Source organism: Narcine bancroftii, chromosome 1 (genome assembly GCF_036971445.1).
Source record: "Narcine bancroftii isolate sNarBan1 chromosome 1, sNarBan1.hap1, whole genome shotgun sequence".
Lineage (NCBI taxonomy): Eukaryota > Metazoa > Chordata > Chondrichthyes > Torpediniformes > Narcinidae > Narcine > Narcine bancroftii.
The window spans coordinates 64,709,079-64,721,788 of NC_091469.1; the positions used below are offsets into that span (position 1 = coordinate 64,709,079).

The 12,710-nt window shown below is 39.7% G+C and overlaps 1 protein-coding gene across 5 annotated transcripts in view; it reads left to right on the forward strand.

Annotated features, from left to right (window-relative positions):
* LOC138758934 (guanine nucleotide-binding protein G(I)/G(S)/G(O) subunit gamma-7) overlaps positions 1-12,710 on the forward strand; it is a 293,656-nt gene that overhangs the window by 21,269 nt on the left and 259,677 nt on the right. Inside the window, exon 2 of one of the 5 annotated variants that reach the window (XM_069928573.1) lies at positions 5,223-5,299. The exons of the other annotated variants lie outside the window; for them this stretch is intronic. The gene's annotated coding sequence lies outside the window, so the exon portion shown is untranslated. The remainder of the gene's footprint in view (positions 1-5,222; positions 5,300-12,710) is intronic. 5 annotated transcript variants of the gene reach the window in all.

A 12,710-nucleotide genomic window follows, 5' to 3' on the forward strand; every position in this document is an offset into this window, starting at 1 on the left:
GGATGGACCAGGTCAGCTTATTGGAAAAGATTGGCTCCTCAGAACACAAAGCTACCTATTGATGCAGATCGTGGAATGGGCTCTACCCTTCTTCAGGAAGTCTATGACCAGCTCCTTAGTCATGTTGACATTGAGGAAGAGGTTGTTGTTCTGGAATCAAGCCATTCTGTCATCCTTTTATACTCTGACGTCATTGAGAGAGATCAGTAATGGTGCCATCCATGAACTTATTCATGAGAATTGGAACTGTTTGGCCACATGGTCATGGATGTATAGGGAGTATATTAGGGAACAGAGCACACAGCCTAGTGAGACATTAGTGTTGAGAATGATCGTGGAGGTGATGCTGTCACCAATCCTCATGATTGGAACTGTGGGGCAGGAAATTATAGCTCTAATTGCAGAGGAGAGTGCTGAGGCCAATGTGTCAGAATTTGGGGATGAGTTTACTTTGCACTATTCCATCAATCAATAATATCTGATGTAGGTGTCTTTGTTGTCCATGAGAGGCATAGACAAAGTAAATAACACTGGATAACAAAAACTTTGCTTCCTGTATACTTTGGGGTATTCTCGCTGCTGCCATCAGGAAGGAAGTACAGGTGCCACAGGACTCATACCTCCAGGTTCAGGAATAGATGCTACCTCTCAAGCATCAGACTCCTGAGCACTAGACATTCAGAGGCTCATTTAAGAACTTTAACTTTGCTCATCATTTAATACTGAATATTTATATTTCTCTTTTTGTAGTCAGTTTATATTGATTTCTTTTGTATACATTTCTTTCTTCATGAGTACAGTTTGCAGTCACTGGGAATGTAGAAATTCTGCCAGGCCCATGGAAAACAGAATCTCAGAGTTGTATGTATTGACATCTCTAGCTACATTAACCCAGCACAATGAAAAACAATACATAGTGCCTCAACCATTATTGCTTTTGGACATGTCCGAGTCTTGGGAAATGCTAGAAGGAAGTATTTCAAACTTTTCTTGTACTTTTTAAAATAAATTTTAACTGCCTTGTTTGGTATTGTTGGAGAAAGAGGCATAACTTTAACGGCATCTGATTTGCCTGTATTATCTTTTATTTATTTTGGATAGGCGGGTAGTGTTGCTTAGATAGAAGAACGTTGTTCCGCCTACTCACACTCAATGGTTACGTGACATTATGTCATGTTTAAATTTAGAGAAGATTTGATGCTCAATATCCGATTTGAATTGAAATTTTCAAACACCATAGGGACGAATTACTTTCAAAATCTTTGATTTAGTATTAATGCAGAGGTGTTGGCTTATAAGGTAATTTATTACTGAGACGGGGAATTCTTTTTTCTTTGCTTCGGATTTGATAGTGGGATTAAATTTTCTTTTCATAAAATTTTTCTCTAATATAATTTGTTTGATTAAGAATGTGGGGTGCTGTGGGTGAAATAGTATGATATGAGTGTAATACATTCTGTACTTTTTTAAACTTTTAATATGTACTTTTTTGGATTGGAATTTCAATAAAAATATTGACAAAGAAAGAATCATTGTTGCCTAATGGCTCTGACATCCATTATAATGAAGTGCTTCTAAAGGTTGGTCATGGCCCATGTTAACTCAAGCACACCTGCCAGACTCGAACCACTACAATTTGTGCAGCATTGCAATAGGTTCACGGAAGATCCCACCTCTCTGCCCTGCACACGACTCTGGAACATCTGGATAACCAGGACATCTATGACAGACTCCTGTTTATTGACAACAGCTGTGTCTTCAGCACCATTGTACCAAGCAAAAGCATCCCAAAACCATGAGACACAGGCATCAGCACATCCTGCTGCATCTGCATCTTCCATTTCCTGATCTGGAGACCACAATTGCTGACAACTCTTTGACAAGAATCTTGAATATTGCTACCCCACATGGCTGCATACTTAGCCCATTACTCTGCTCCCAGTTCACTTTGACTGCATGGACAAAATGAAGTAACTATATTCAAGTTTGCAGATGGTATCATTGTCATAGGGATGGGATCTCAAACAATCTTATGATGAGCAAAGAAAGGAGATAGAGAGTTTAGTGGCACAGCGTCAGGAGAACAACTGCTACCTCAAAGTCAATAAAATGTGGAAGCTGGTCATTGATTTCAGGAAACGGTACACGTCCCTGTATATATCAACGGTACTGAGATGGAGGTGGTGGAGAGTCTTAAGTTCTTAGAAGTGCATATAACACCAATTACACTGGAGATACAACCAAGGCAGCTCAACAGAAACTCTACTTCCTTGGAAGCCTGAGGAAATTTGTCATTGTCCCAGAGATTATATAGATATATTACAGCAAATATCCTGTTTGGATGCATCACAGCCAGGTATAGGAACTGCTCTGCTCAAGTCTGCCATCAGGAAAATCAACCTCCCTTACATTGCTCTAGCTATTTCTCTCACAGACTTGGGAGAACAGCCACGAGGGGTTTCAGTCTCTGGGGAACAGTGGACGGCACAGGGCATCGAAAATGGGGCAAATGCCCTCAGTTGAGGAGGAGATGACCCAGGACAGTGACCATGGCAGCTTACCAGCGAGGGGCTCAGTGCCTGGTACCCTCCAGGATGGTAACTACGGCGGAGGACAGGTGAGGGGATCAGTGGCTGAAGGACCCGCTCAGGCTTCTGGAGACTGGCTCATGGGAATCAGATATTGGAGTCGGGATTCAAAAGGGTGCTGAGGGTAAGCTCCCGAAGGCCTCGGGTGTTGAAGGCTTCCTGATCATGTCAAGGGGTTAGGATGTGGAGCTTAGGTTGCCAATGGATTGTACAAGTGTCTGTGCGGCTGCAGAGGCTGTGGGGTTTGTAGGAGGTGAACCCACTGCCACTCAGTGACTCTGAAGGGACTGTTGCATTTTGCTTCTTTTTCTCTCATACTGTAAGGGGCGCCAGGTGACAATAATGCTGACTGTTTGCCTTACAGAGGCAGAAAACAATTTTGTGTAATATTACATTTTGCACTATTACATGACAATCAAGAAATCTTGAATCTTGAAAATAACAAATGACTCTTCCCACTCCATCTCCATCGATCGGGCATAAGATAATGTCCTTGAGAAAACAAACTTCCAGATTCAAGAACAGTTTACTTCCCACTGTTACCATACTCTTGAATGGATCTCACACTGGTGGAATATGATGCCTTTGCACTACCATTTATAACTAAACTTCTAAACTTTTCTTTATTTTCTGCATTATACTTTGGTACTTTCTCCATATTCTACAATATTAATGCTGTAACACTACTCCCTGTACTTATTTATTTATTTATTTATTGTTATTGCATACCTGCTGCTTGTTGGATTGCCTGGCTAGCACGCAAAAACAAACTTCTTACTATATTATGGTATACGTTCAAGTTTCTTGTCAGTAAAACCCAATGAAACCATATTCTCCGGTCCTTGGTGTAAAACCCTACAAACACACATACATACAGACATAACACAACAGTGCAGAAAAATAAATATTACTGTTAAGTAAATAGTGGAGTCACGGAGGATTTGTATGAGCAGTTCATCAGTTGTTCAGCCGGCACTGCCTGTGGGAAGGAGTTGTTTCTCAGCATGGTCCTGGCCCTGAAACTCCTGTAACTCCCATCGGGAGTAGCTGGAAGATGCTGTGTGCCAGGTGGTAGGAGTCCTCTTTAGATAACAATCACGATAAATCATGTTGATGTGGGGTTCGGAAATCCCAGTGATCCTTTCTGTCACTTTAATGGTTCTGTGGATTGATCTCCAACCCAATGCTGTACAGCAACCTTACCACACTCTTGATGGAGCTCCTGTAGAAAGATGAGAGAACGATGGCTAGTAGCCTTCCCCGCCTCAGCCTTCTCAGGTAGTGCGGTCATTGTTTTGCCTTCCTGACAAGCGAGATGTGTATCCAGGATAGGTCACTTGTTGAGTGGACTCCGAGGAACTTAGTGCTCTCTCCCCTATCAAGCAATTAATATGTAGTGGAAGGTGATTGTCCCTGGTCCTCCAGAAATCCACAATCATCTTCTTTGTCTTGACCATATTGAGACACAGGTTATTATTCTCCCACTATTTCATGAGATTTTTCCACTTCTTCTCCACAGTGTGACTCGTCATTAATGCTGCTGAGGCCAACTACTGTCATGTCATCTGCAAACTTCATGACCCTATTGGAGCTGGATCTGATGTTGCAGTCGTAGGTCAGTAGCATGAACAAGAACAGGCTGAGCACACCATTCTGAAGTAAACCAGTGCAAAACATGATTGTGCTTGACATTTTGCTGCCAACCTGGACAGTCTGTGGTCTTTCTGTTGGAGAGTCCAAAATCCAGTAATAGAGCAGAGTGTTCAGTCCCAGTGAGGACAGCTTCTCCACCAGCCTCTGGGGTAGTCTCATATTAAATGCTCAGCTGAAGACGATGACAAGCAGTCTGACATATGAGATGTCATGCTCCATGTGGGACAGGACGAATTGAAGAGACAAGCTTATAGAATCATCATTAGAATTGTTACATCTCCAGGTGAATTGAAATGGTCCAGTATCCCTGGGAAGTATGTTTTGATGTGTTACATCACCAGACACTTGAAGCATTTCATAATGGTAGAGGTCAGTGCCATTGGGTGAAGGTCATTGAGGCCTGTAACTGTCACCCTCGTTGGTAGCAGGATAATGGTGGCTGTCTTGAAATTCTCTGGGATGATTGTCTGCTACAGTGATGTGTTGAAAATATCTGCAAGGTCCTCTGTCAGTTCGTCTGCGCAATCCTTCAGTACCCGACCAGGTATGTTGTCTGGTCACACTGCCTTGTGTGGGTTCACCTCACTTTGGCCATTGCTATGCAAGGGGTCCGTTTCTCAGGGAAGACTGAGCTTTCTTCGGTGTCAGTCTGTTCTTCTCGTCGAACCATTCATAGATGTCCAGAATATCCAGAAAGGAGGTATCATTGTCTTTGACTTGCAAGGTTGAGTTGTGGTCTATATAGTATATATGACAAATAAACAATTCAATTCAAAGCAGTTGTTTGCAGCACATAATTGACAAGTATTGCCTGAAAGGCCACAGGCCACAACTGATGTCCATTTTCTAGCATGTGTGGTTCAATACTGGTGCCACATCTTCTGCCCTTGAGCTGTGCCAATGGATTTCTCATGGGAAGACAACAAATGTTCTCATGATGTTAAATTTTAATTTTTCTAATCTTTATAATTTTTTCACTAGGCCCCAAGTGTTAGTGAATGTCTGTGGATGTCAAAAACATTCACAAATATTGAAGAACACTGATGACAGCAATGAAGGTGAGAGTTCATTGGGCACTAAAGCTATTCTGTGAATCCAGCTGGCTACTTGTGAAACCTTTCAGCATATTCGCCACTGTCTGTGCCAAGATTAGCAGGGAAAAAGGTCCAAGTGCAAACGCAGAAAATGAATTTTCAATGGAAACTTCTTCTTCTTTGGCTTGGCTTCGCGGACGAAGATTTATGGAGGGGGTAAAAGTCCACGTCAGCTGCAGGCTCGTTTGTGGCTGACAAGTCCGATGCGGGACAGGCAGACACGGTTGCAGCGGTTGCAGGGGAAAATTGGTGGGTTGGGGTTGGGTGTTGGGTTTTTCCTCCTTTGCCTTTTGTCAGTGAGGTGGGCTCTGCGGCCTTCTTCAAAGGAGGTTGCTGCCCGCCAAACTGTGAGGCGCCAAGATGCACGGTTTGAGGCGTTATCAGCCCACTGGCGGTGGTCAATGTGGCAGGCACCAAGAGATTTCTTTAGGCAGTCCTTGTACCTTTTCTTTGGTGCACCTCTGTCACGGTGGCCAGTGGAGAACTCGCCATATAACACGACCTTGGGAAGGCGATGGTCCTCCAATCTGGAGACGTGACCCATCCAGAAAATGTCAGGAAATCACAAAAATAGATAATATCTAAAAAATGGTACGTGATAAGAAAATTTTAATGTGATTTTTGTGATCAGCAATCCAAAATCCTCAAAATATTCAGGAAGCTATGAGCAGGGATTGTGGTACAGATAGTCAAAAATTAAGTACCTGATGTTGATAATTACAAAATTCTATGAACCTCAACCATGGTTAAATAGAAAAAAAAATCTCATCTTAATAGACAGGAGAATGGAATTGAGAGTTAAAATACATCATCCATGATTTGAATGGTGGTGCAGACTCGATGGGTACTTCTGCTCCAGTGTCTACTAGTTATAAGATTAATTGAATTATTCATCTAGAACAAAGGACAAGCACTGTATTCTGGGTATAGAGTATGCATTTTAGCTGTTACTCTTCATGCTGATTATATTGCATCAGTGGATTTTTTTGGGGGGTTTTCGCAACATTATTCATCTGGGTAGAAAACTAATAATTTTTATTTACTCTCCTTTATGGTTTATTAAGTTTACTATAAAAGGTTGATTCACATCAGTTACTGTCACGATTTCAATTCTCTATCACCTATTCTTCTATTGGTGATTTTGGTAAAGTCACTTGTATTCAAAAAATTCTCAGAAACTCAAAGCTTGTTAAGATTGGTTAAGTAAATAAGTGTGTGAAATTACAGTGAATAGATCTGAGTGTAAGTGGTCTCCAACTACCGTCCACAAACTACATTAGTCTTAAAGTAGAATTAGGTTTGCTGAGCTGCAGACATTTGTATCAACTGCTCTTGGAAAGCTGTCACCAACAGGTTGCTGCCATCCTGGGCAGGATCCTGAAAAGGTTGACCAAGTCTTCTCGATCAAGTACCAAGTTGCTGGAGGAACTCAGTGGATTGAGCAGCATTTGTGGAGGGAAAAAAAGAGTCGATGTTTCAGATTGAGACCTTTTTATCAAGAGTTGATGTCGGGTGTCACACTGAAACATTGACTCTCCATTTCCCTCCACAGATGCTGCCTTACCCGTTGAGCACCTGCAGTAACTCATATATTTTGCTTCAGATTCCAGCTCTGCAGTCCTGTGCATCTCGGACCAAAACTCCCAAATGTTTCAGTGCCACCTGTTATACAGAAATCACAACCCTGTGACTTTGGACCCTAATTGTACCTTCACACTAGATATGAATGGAACAGGTTCCACCTATTGTGCTATTGTAGAACCAGAGGGTCTAAGAAGGATTTTGGAGGGGAGGCATTAAACTTTTGAAGATATTTTAACTTTTTTAATGAGTCTGGTGACAGAGAAATGCTTCTTAGTTTGAAGTATGTCAATCAATTCAAAGTGCATCTGGAAACCTATTTTCCCTCCCCTCCCCTTCCCTTCCCTTCCCTCTCCAACCTATTACTGATGATAGAAGCTGAAGCTCTGGATCTTAAAATGTCCTGAGTCTTGAGGTCGAAACGTCTGATAATATTTTTTTGTCAAAAGGTTATTGGTTGCCATTATCTCGCTATTATAAAGATGCATTGCTTGCTTGCTATTACCAGCTATTTTTTTTAACCAAGTCAGGGCACTAAAATTAATGGATTAATTAAAAGTAATGGATTTCAGACGTATGCCAATGTTAACATTTTAGAGCAGCCACTCTCAACCTTTTTTTGGCATGGCCTCCTTAGAACTCTGCTCAAAGTTTATGGGTCCCTTTCCCTGTGAAGTACTCAAGTTGAGTTGGTTTCTTCCATACATCTCTCCTACCGATTACATTAAAAACCATCAAAAAATATGTTACATGAGGTGAAAAGAAAACAAGGCTTTTGCAATTGTGGCTTGTGATACCAGAACATACAGACAAATAGGAAATCATTCTTATTAAACATGTAGAAAAGATGAACATAACACATTACAAAAAAAAGTATCTGAGCATGCAATGATTTTGTTCATAAATGACTCATCAGGGAACCATAAGCATAAACTCAAGGGTGTGAATAAAAAGAACTTCAAAAATAATTCTTAGAAAATGAAATTTTTAGTGAGATCCTTGAACTTTATGTTCCTGTGCAAGTTTTTTTTTAATGTCAGGCTCCAAATTGGATAGTGTTAGTCGAAGGTCACCTCTTGTGATATCAAAACTATTCCCAGGTTTTGTCAAGGAGGCAATCTTGCTGAATCCATATTCAACTAAATATGTTGAGGGAAAGGCAATGAAAAATATTTCAGCCTTTTCCCATAGTTTTGTGAATCTATTTGGTAGATCACTCTTCACCCAAAGATCTTTTTTAAATTGATTGAACTTATGGCGTGCAGTTACCAGTAATTCACTCTGAAGATCAATCATCCTCTCCTGAATGTTCTGCGTCAACATCGTTAACAATTTCAGTCCGTGACCCTCCTTAAATGTGCTGCAGTTCTAGTTAAGAATAGACGTTATAGATACAGAGGAAAGAATTCCAATCAGACCCTTGGTGAATGTAAAGAAAAGTGTATGATAGTACAGATTCTATCACCAATGTGTATATGTATATATTGTGGTATAGGATGGTTGTGATTGGCTGAGAGCGTAGCCACGCCTACTGGCAGGTCTTAAAGAGTTGTTCCTAGCCAGACCCAGATCATTCTGGACTTGGTCAACCGACATGTGATACGCTCCATTCTTCTAGTTAATAAAAGCCTTGGTTTGGATCAACAAGCCTTTGACTCTTTTGACGTGCACTACAAAATGGAAGATCAAACTTATGATTCATTTGAAGATGCCAGTGTACCTTCATGTCTTATCCAAACAGACAATCTTCATGTGTAAATTTGTATACAGTATTTCGCCAAATTAAAATTTCATTTTATTAATATGAACTTGATATTTTAATTCAAAGCCTATTGAAGAAGCTGTTATTAGTTCTAACAATGAAGATGATTTAAGAATTTTAATATGGCGAAGGAACCCTCATGCCAAGTAGCATTCTTTATAGGGCCTGAATTAGCACTGTATTAGGCAACCAATAGATAGTTTGCATCCATTCTGGATGGGCTAATAGCTGGATTTGAGGTCTGGATATCAGCATACAAAAGGATGAAACATTGGCAAGCACATTTTGTACCCTCCCCTCTATTGCTTAATGAGATGCAGACAAGATTCAGATCAATTGTAACTGTGGTGATCAGGAATGAAAAGTCCAACTCCACATGTTCTTGTCTGCTGAGGTCATTGGAAAACAAACAACTATAGTGTGCCCTATAATGTTTGGGACAAAGACACAATTTTGTTTTCTCCCTTTATCTGCCCTTGTGCTTCACAGTTTTAAATTTGTCATTAAGTAATTCACATGTAATTAAAGAGTACATTCCAGAATTTATTAAAGGGTATTTGTGTACATTTTGGTTTGACCATGTAGAAATTACAGCACCTTTTATACACAGCTGCCTCATTTCAGAGCTCCATAATATTTGGGACATAGCAATTATACATATATTAAAGTAGTCATGTTTTGTACTTTGTTGCATATCCCTTGTATGCAATGACTGCTTGAAGGCAGTGATTGATAGACATCACCAGGTGCTGAGCATCTTCTCAGGTGATCCTTTGCTAGGCCTCGACTGCAGCCATTTTCAGCTCCTGCTTGTTTAGGCCGCTTGTCCCCTTAAGCTTTTTTCTTCAGCATATGGAAGGCATATTTAATTGGATTTAGATCGGTGACTGACCTGGCGATTCAAGAATTTTCCAGTTTTTAGCTTTGAGAAACTTTCTGTTGCTCTGTCATTGTGTTTCAGATCATAGTCTTGCTGTAGGATGGAGTGCCATCCAGTGAGTTTGGAGGCAATTGCATGAACTTGAGCAGATAAAATGTTTCTCTAAACCTCAGAATTCATTTTTCTACTACCATCAGCAGTTACATCATCAATGAAGATAAGTGCTCCAGTACCTGTGGCAGCCAAACATGGCCAGGCCATAACACTCCCACCACCATGTTCCACAGTTGAGAAGGTATGCTTTGGATCTTGGGCAGTTCCTTTACATCTTTATACTTTGCTCTTGCCATCACTCTGATATAGGTTAATCTTGGTCTCATCTGTCCACAAGACCTTTTTCCTGAATTTTGCAGGCTCTTAAATACTTATTGGCAAACAATAATCTAGCCATCTTGTTTGGTTTATATCTTGTAGAATAGCCTTTGTATTTCTGTTCATGAAGTCTTCTGCAGACAATAATCATTAACACATCTACATCTGCCTCCTGAAGAGTGTTTCTGATCTGTCAGACAGGCATTTGGGGATTTTTCTTAATTTTGATGAAAATTCTGTCATCAGTAGTGGAGGTCTTTCTTGACCGACTAGTTCATTTGTGAGCTCACCAGTACACTCTTTCTACTTAATGATGTTCCAAACAGTTGCTTTTGGTAATCCTAAAGTTTTAGTCATGTGTCTTACTGTTTTATTCTTGTTTTTTAGCCTCATAATGGCTTCTTTGACTTTCATTGGCACAACTCTGGTCCTCGTGTTGAAAAATGGTAACTACAAAACTTAGAACCAAGCCCTAGCCCTCTCATACCTGCACCAATGAAGCAATTAAACATACCTGAGTACTCAGAAAAACTTGTGAAGCTAAATGTCCCAAACATTATGGTGCCCTGAAAAGGGAGGACGATATAAAAAAGTGCTGTAATTTCTACATGGTCAAACCAAAATGAATACAAATAACTTTTAATAAAATCTGGAATGTGGACGTTAATCACGTGAATTATTTGATTACAAATTTAAAACTGGCGCACAGAGGCAAATTTAAAAAAAATAATATATAAAGGCAAATGCGTTTTCCAGTTCTCATGCATATATGTTTATTTGTTCAAAATTTTATAGTGTAAATGGACTTTTCAATTTTGCATTCTATTACACTAAAATAATTGTAGATTATTTAGTTTCTCAAAAAATACAACATGGTTATGCAATTTTTATATAAATATGGAAAATTTGAAGTAAGTCAGAAAAAAAAATCTATGGATACAGTTTAACAATACAGAGGAAGCATGCATAAAGTACATAAATTTGCTGAAAAGTGGTCTGCCTAATTTATCTCATAATTGAATCCCTTGTTGACTGTTTTTGGCTTGACATATTGAGAGTAGGTATTAATAATTAGTTCCACTTGAAGCTTACTGGAGCTGGAGCGGACTAAATCTCCATGACAACAAAACTGGTGCGATACCTTTGGTACATTATAGAGCTTAATGCTTAGATTGGATTCAAAAGCCCTTCACGTTGACTCTGTTCTGTTGATTAGATTTTATTGCACTTACTTAAATCAGAGCACATATGTTAAGTTGAAGAATGGCATTGACTTGAATGAATTATTTGTGATTGACTACCTCATTCACAGGTCTGGTAAAACTAGATCTTGCCTTACTCAAACGCTACACAAATACCACATGCCATAAACTTCACACCAGAGTTCCGGTGACAACCTGTTCGAGATCATCCCTGCTCTGTTGTGTAATTGGCTTCCTGTGTCCAAGAATATCCTTGGGTGAATCATAATGCAGAAGAGAAAAAATATAAAGCATCCCAGAGTAAAATCATGATCAATCTGATTGCTGGAAATAAACAAACCGATTGTTCAGAAAATATTTAAATCCTAATGCAGCCAGTGATAGGATGTAGGTCCCTATAATAAATTGGATCTTTAAAGAGTGGAGAGACTTGTTTACAATGTATTTCAGATTTCTTGTCTTTCAATTGACCTGAATGAAAGGCTTTCATGGGACTTTAACAATGTTGATGAGCTGGGACATGCATACCTACAACAGTTACCAAAGGTATTGTAGCAAAGGATCTACCCCTCTGATTCCAACTTTTTATCTTCTTCCCTCTGTGGCTTTTCCAAAGACCAGGAATCCCTGACTTCAGTTGATAAAAGTAAAGCTTGAGTTAAGGTAGAAGGTAAATCAGTATTGACCCCTCTGTCCTCAACACACCAGTTAAAACTGGAATGGGAAGAATAGGTCATATTTATAGTTGTATTACTTTAGGCCTGAAAAAGACACATAACAAATATCTTTACATTACACATGATAAGAATGTATTTATGGATACTGTTTTACACTGATTGTAGAACTGAAAATTCAGTTTTTATGACAAGATTTTGAAGATCAAAATTGATAAACTGTAAATTTATTACCCTAATTTTGGCACTAAAAGAAATGGAAAGAAAGAATGGGCAAGGTATGGAGGCCTATGGACTGGGTGCAGATCAGTGGGACTCGGCAAAAAAATGGTTTGCACAGACTAGAAGGGCCGAAGAAGCCTGTTTCTGTGCTGTTATGTTCTATGCTTCTATGGTAAAAAGCTGAACTCTGAAGGATAGGTGACTAACGAGAAACGAAGATTAATAAATGGCAAAGACTAGGATACAAACTCTTATCGGAAAGAAACTTACCATAAAGATGTATTCCTTTTTTAGTATATTCTTATCTAAGTTGTGTATTCAAAACACTACGATCAGTATTGTTCACTTTAATACTTTATCTTGCTGTAACTACCTTTGTAACCATCGGCTGACTCGTTTATATTTTCTGAATTATTTTTGAGCTACACATGTACTGTATATTTTGGTGTATGTCGAGTCAGGAAACCCTAAAAAATTTCTCAAAAAGGTGGATTTATATGCCAGATATACTTTTGAGACCTTAAATTCACTGGGAAAAAACAGATTGATGTCATTTTGGCATTGATGTCATATAAGTCAATGCTGGAAGCACCCTCCCTCTGCCAGCACCGCCACTCCCCGACACCTCCCCACTGCTGGGCGCTGCAATAACGGCTCTTATCTGGGACCCTGAGGTCACCAT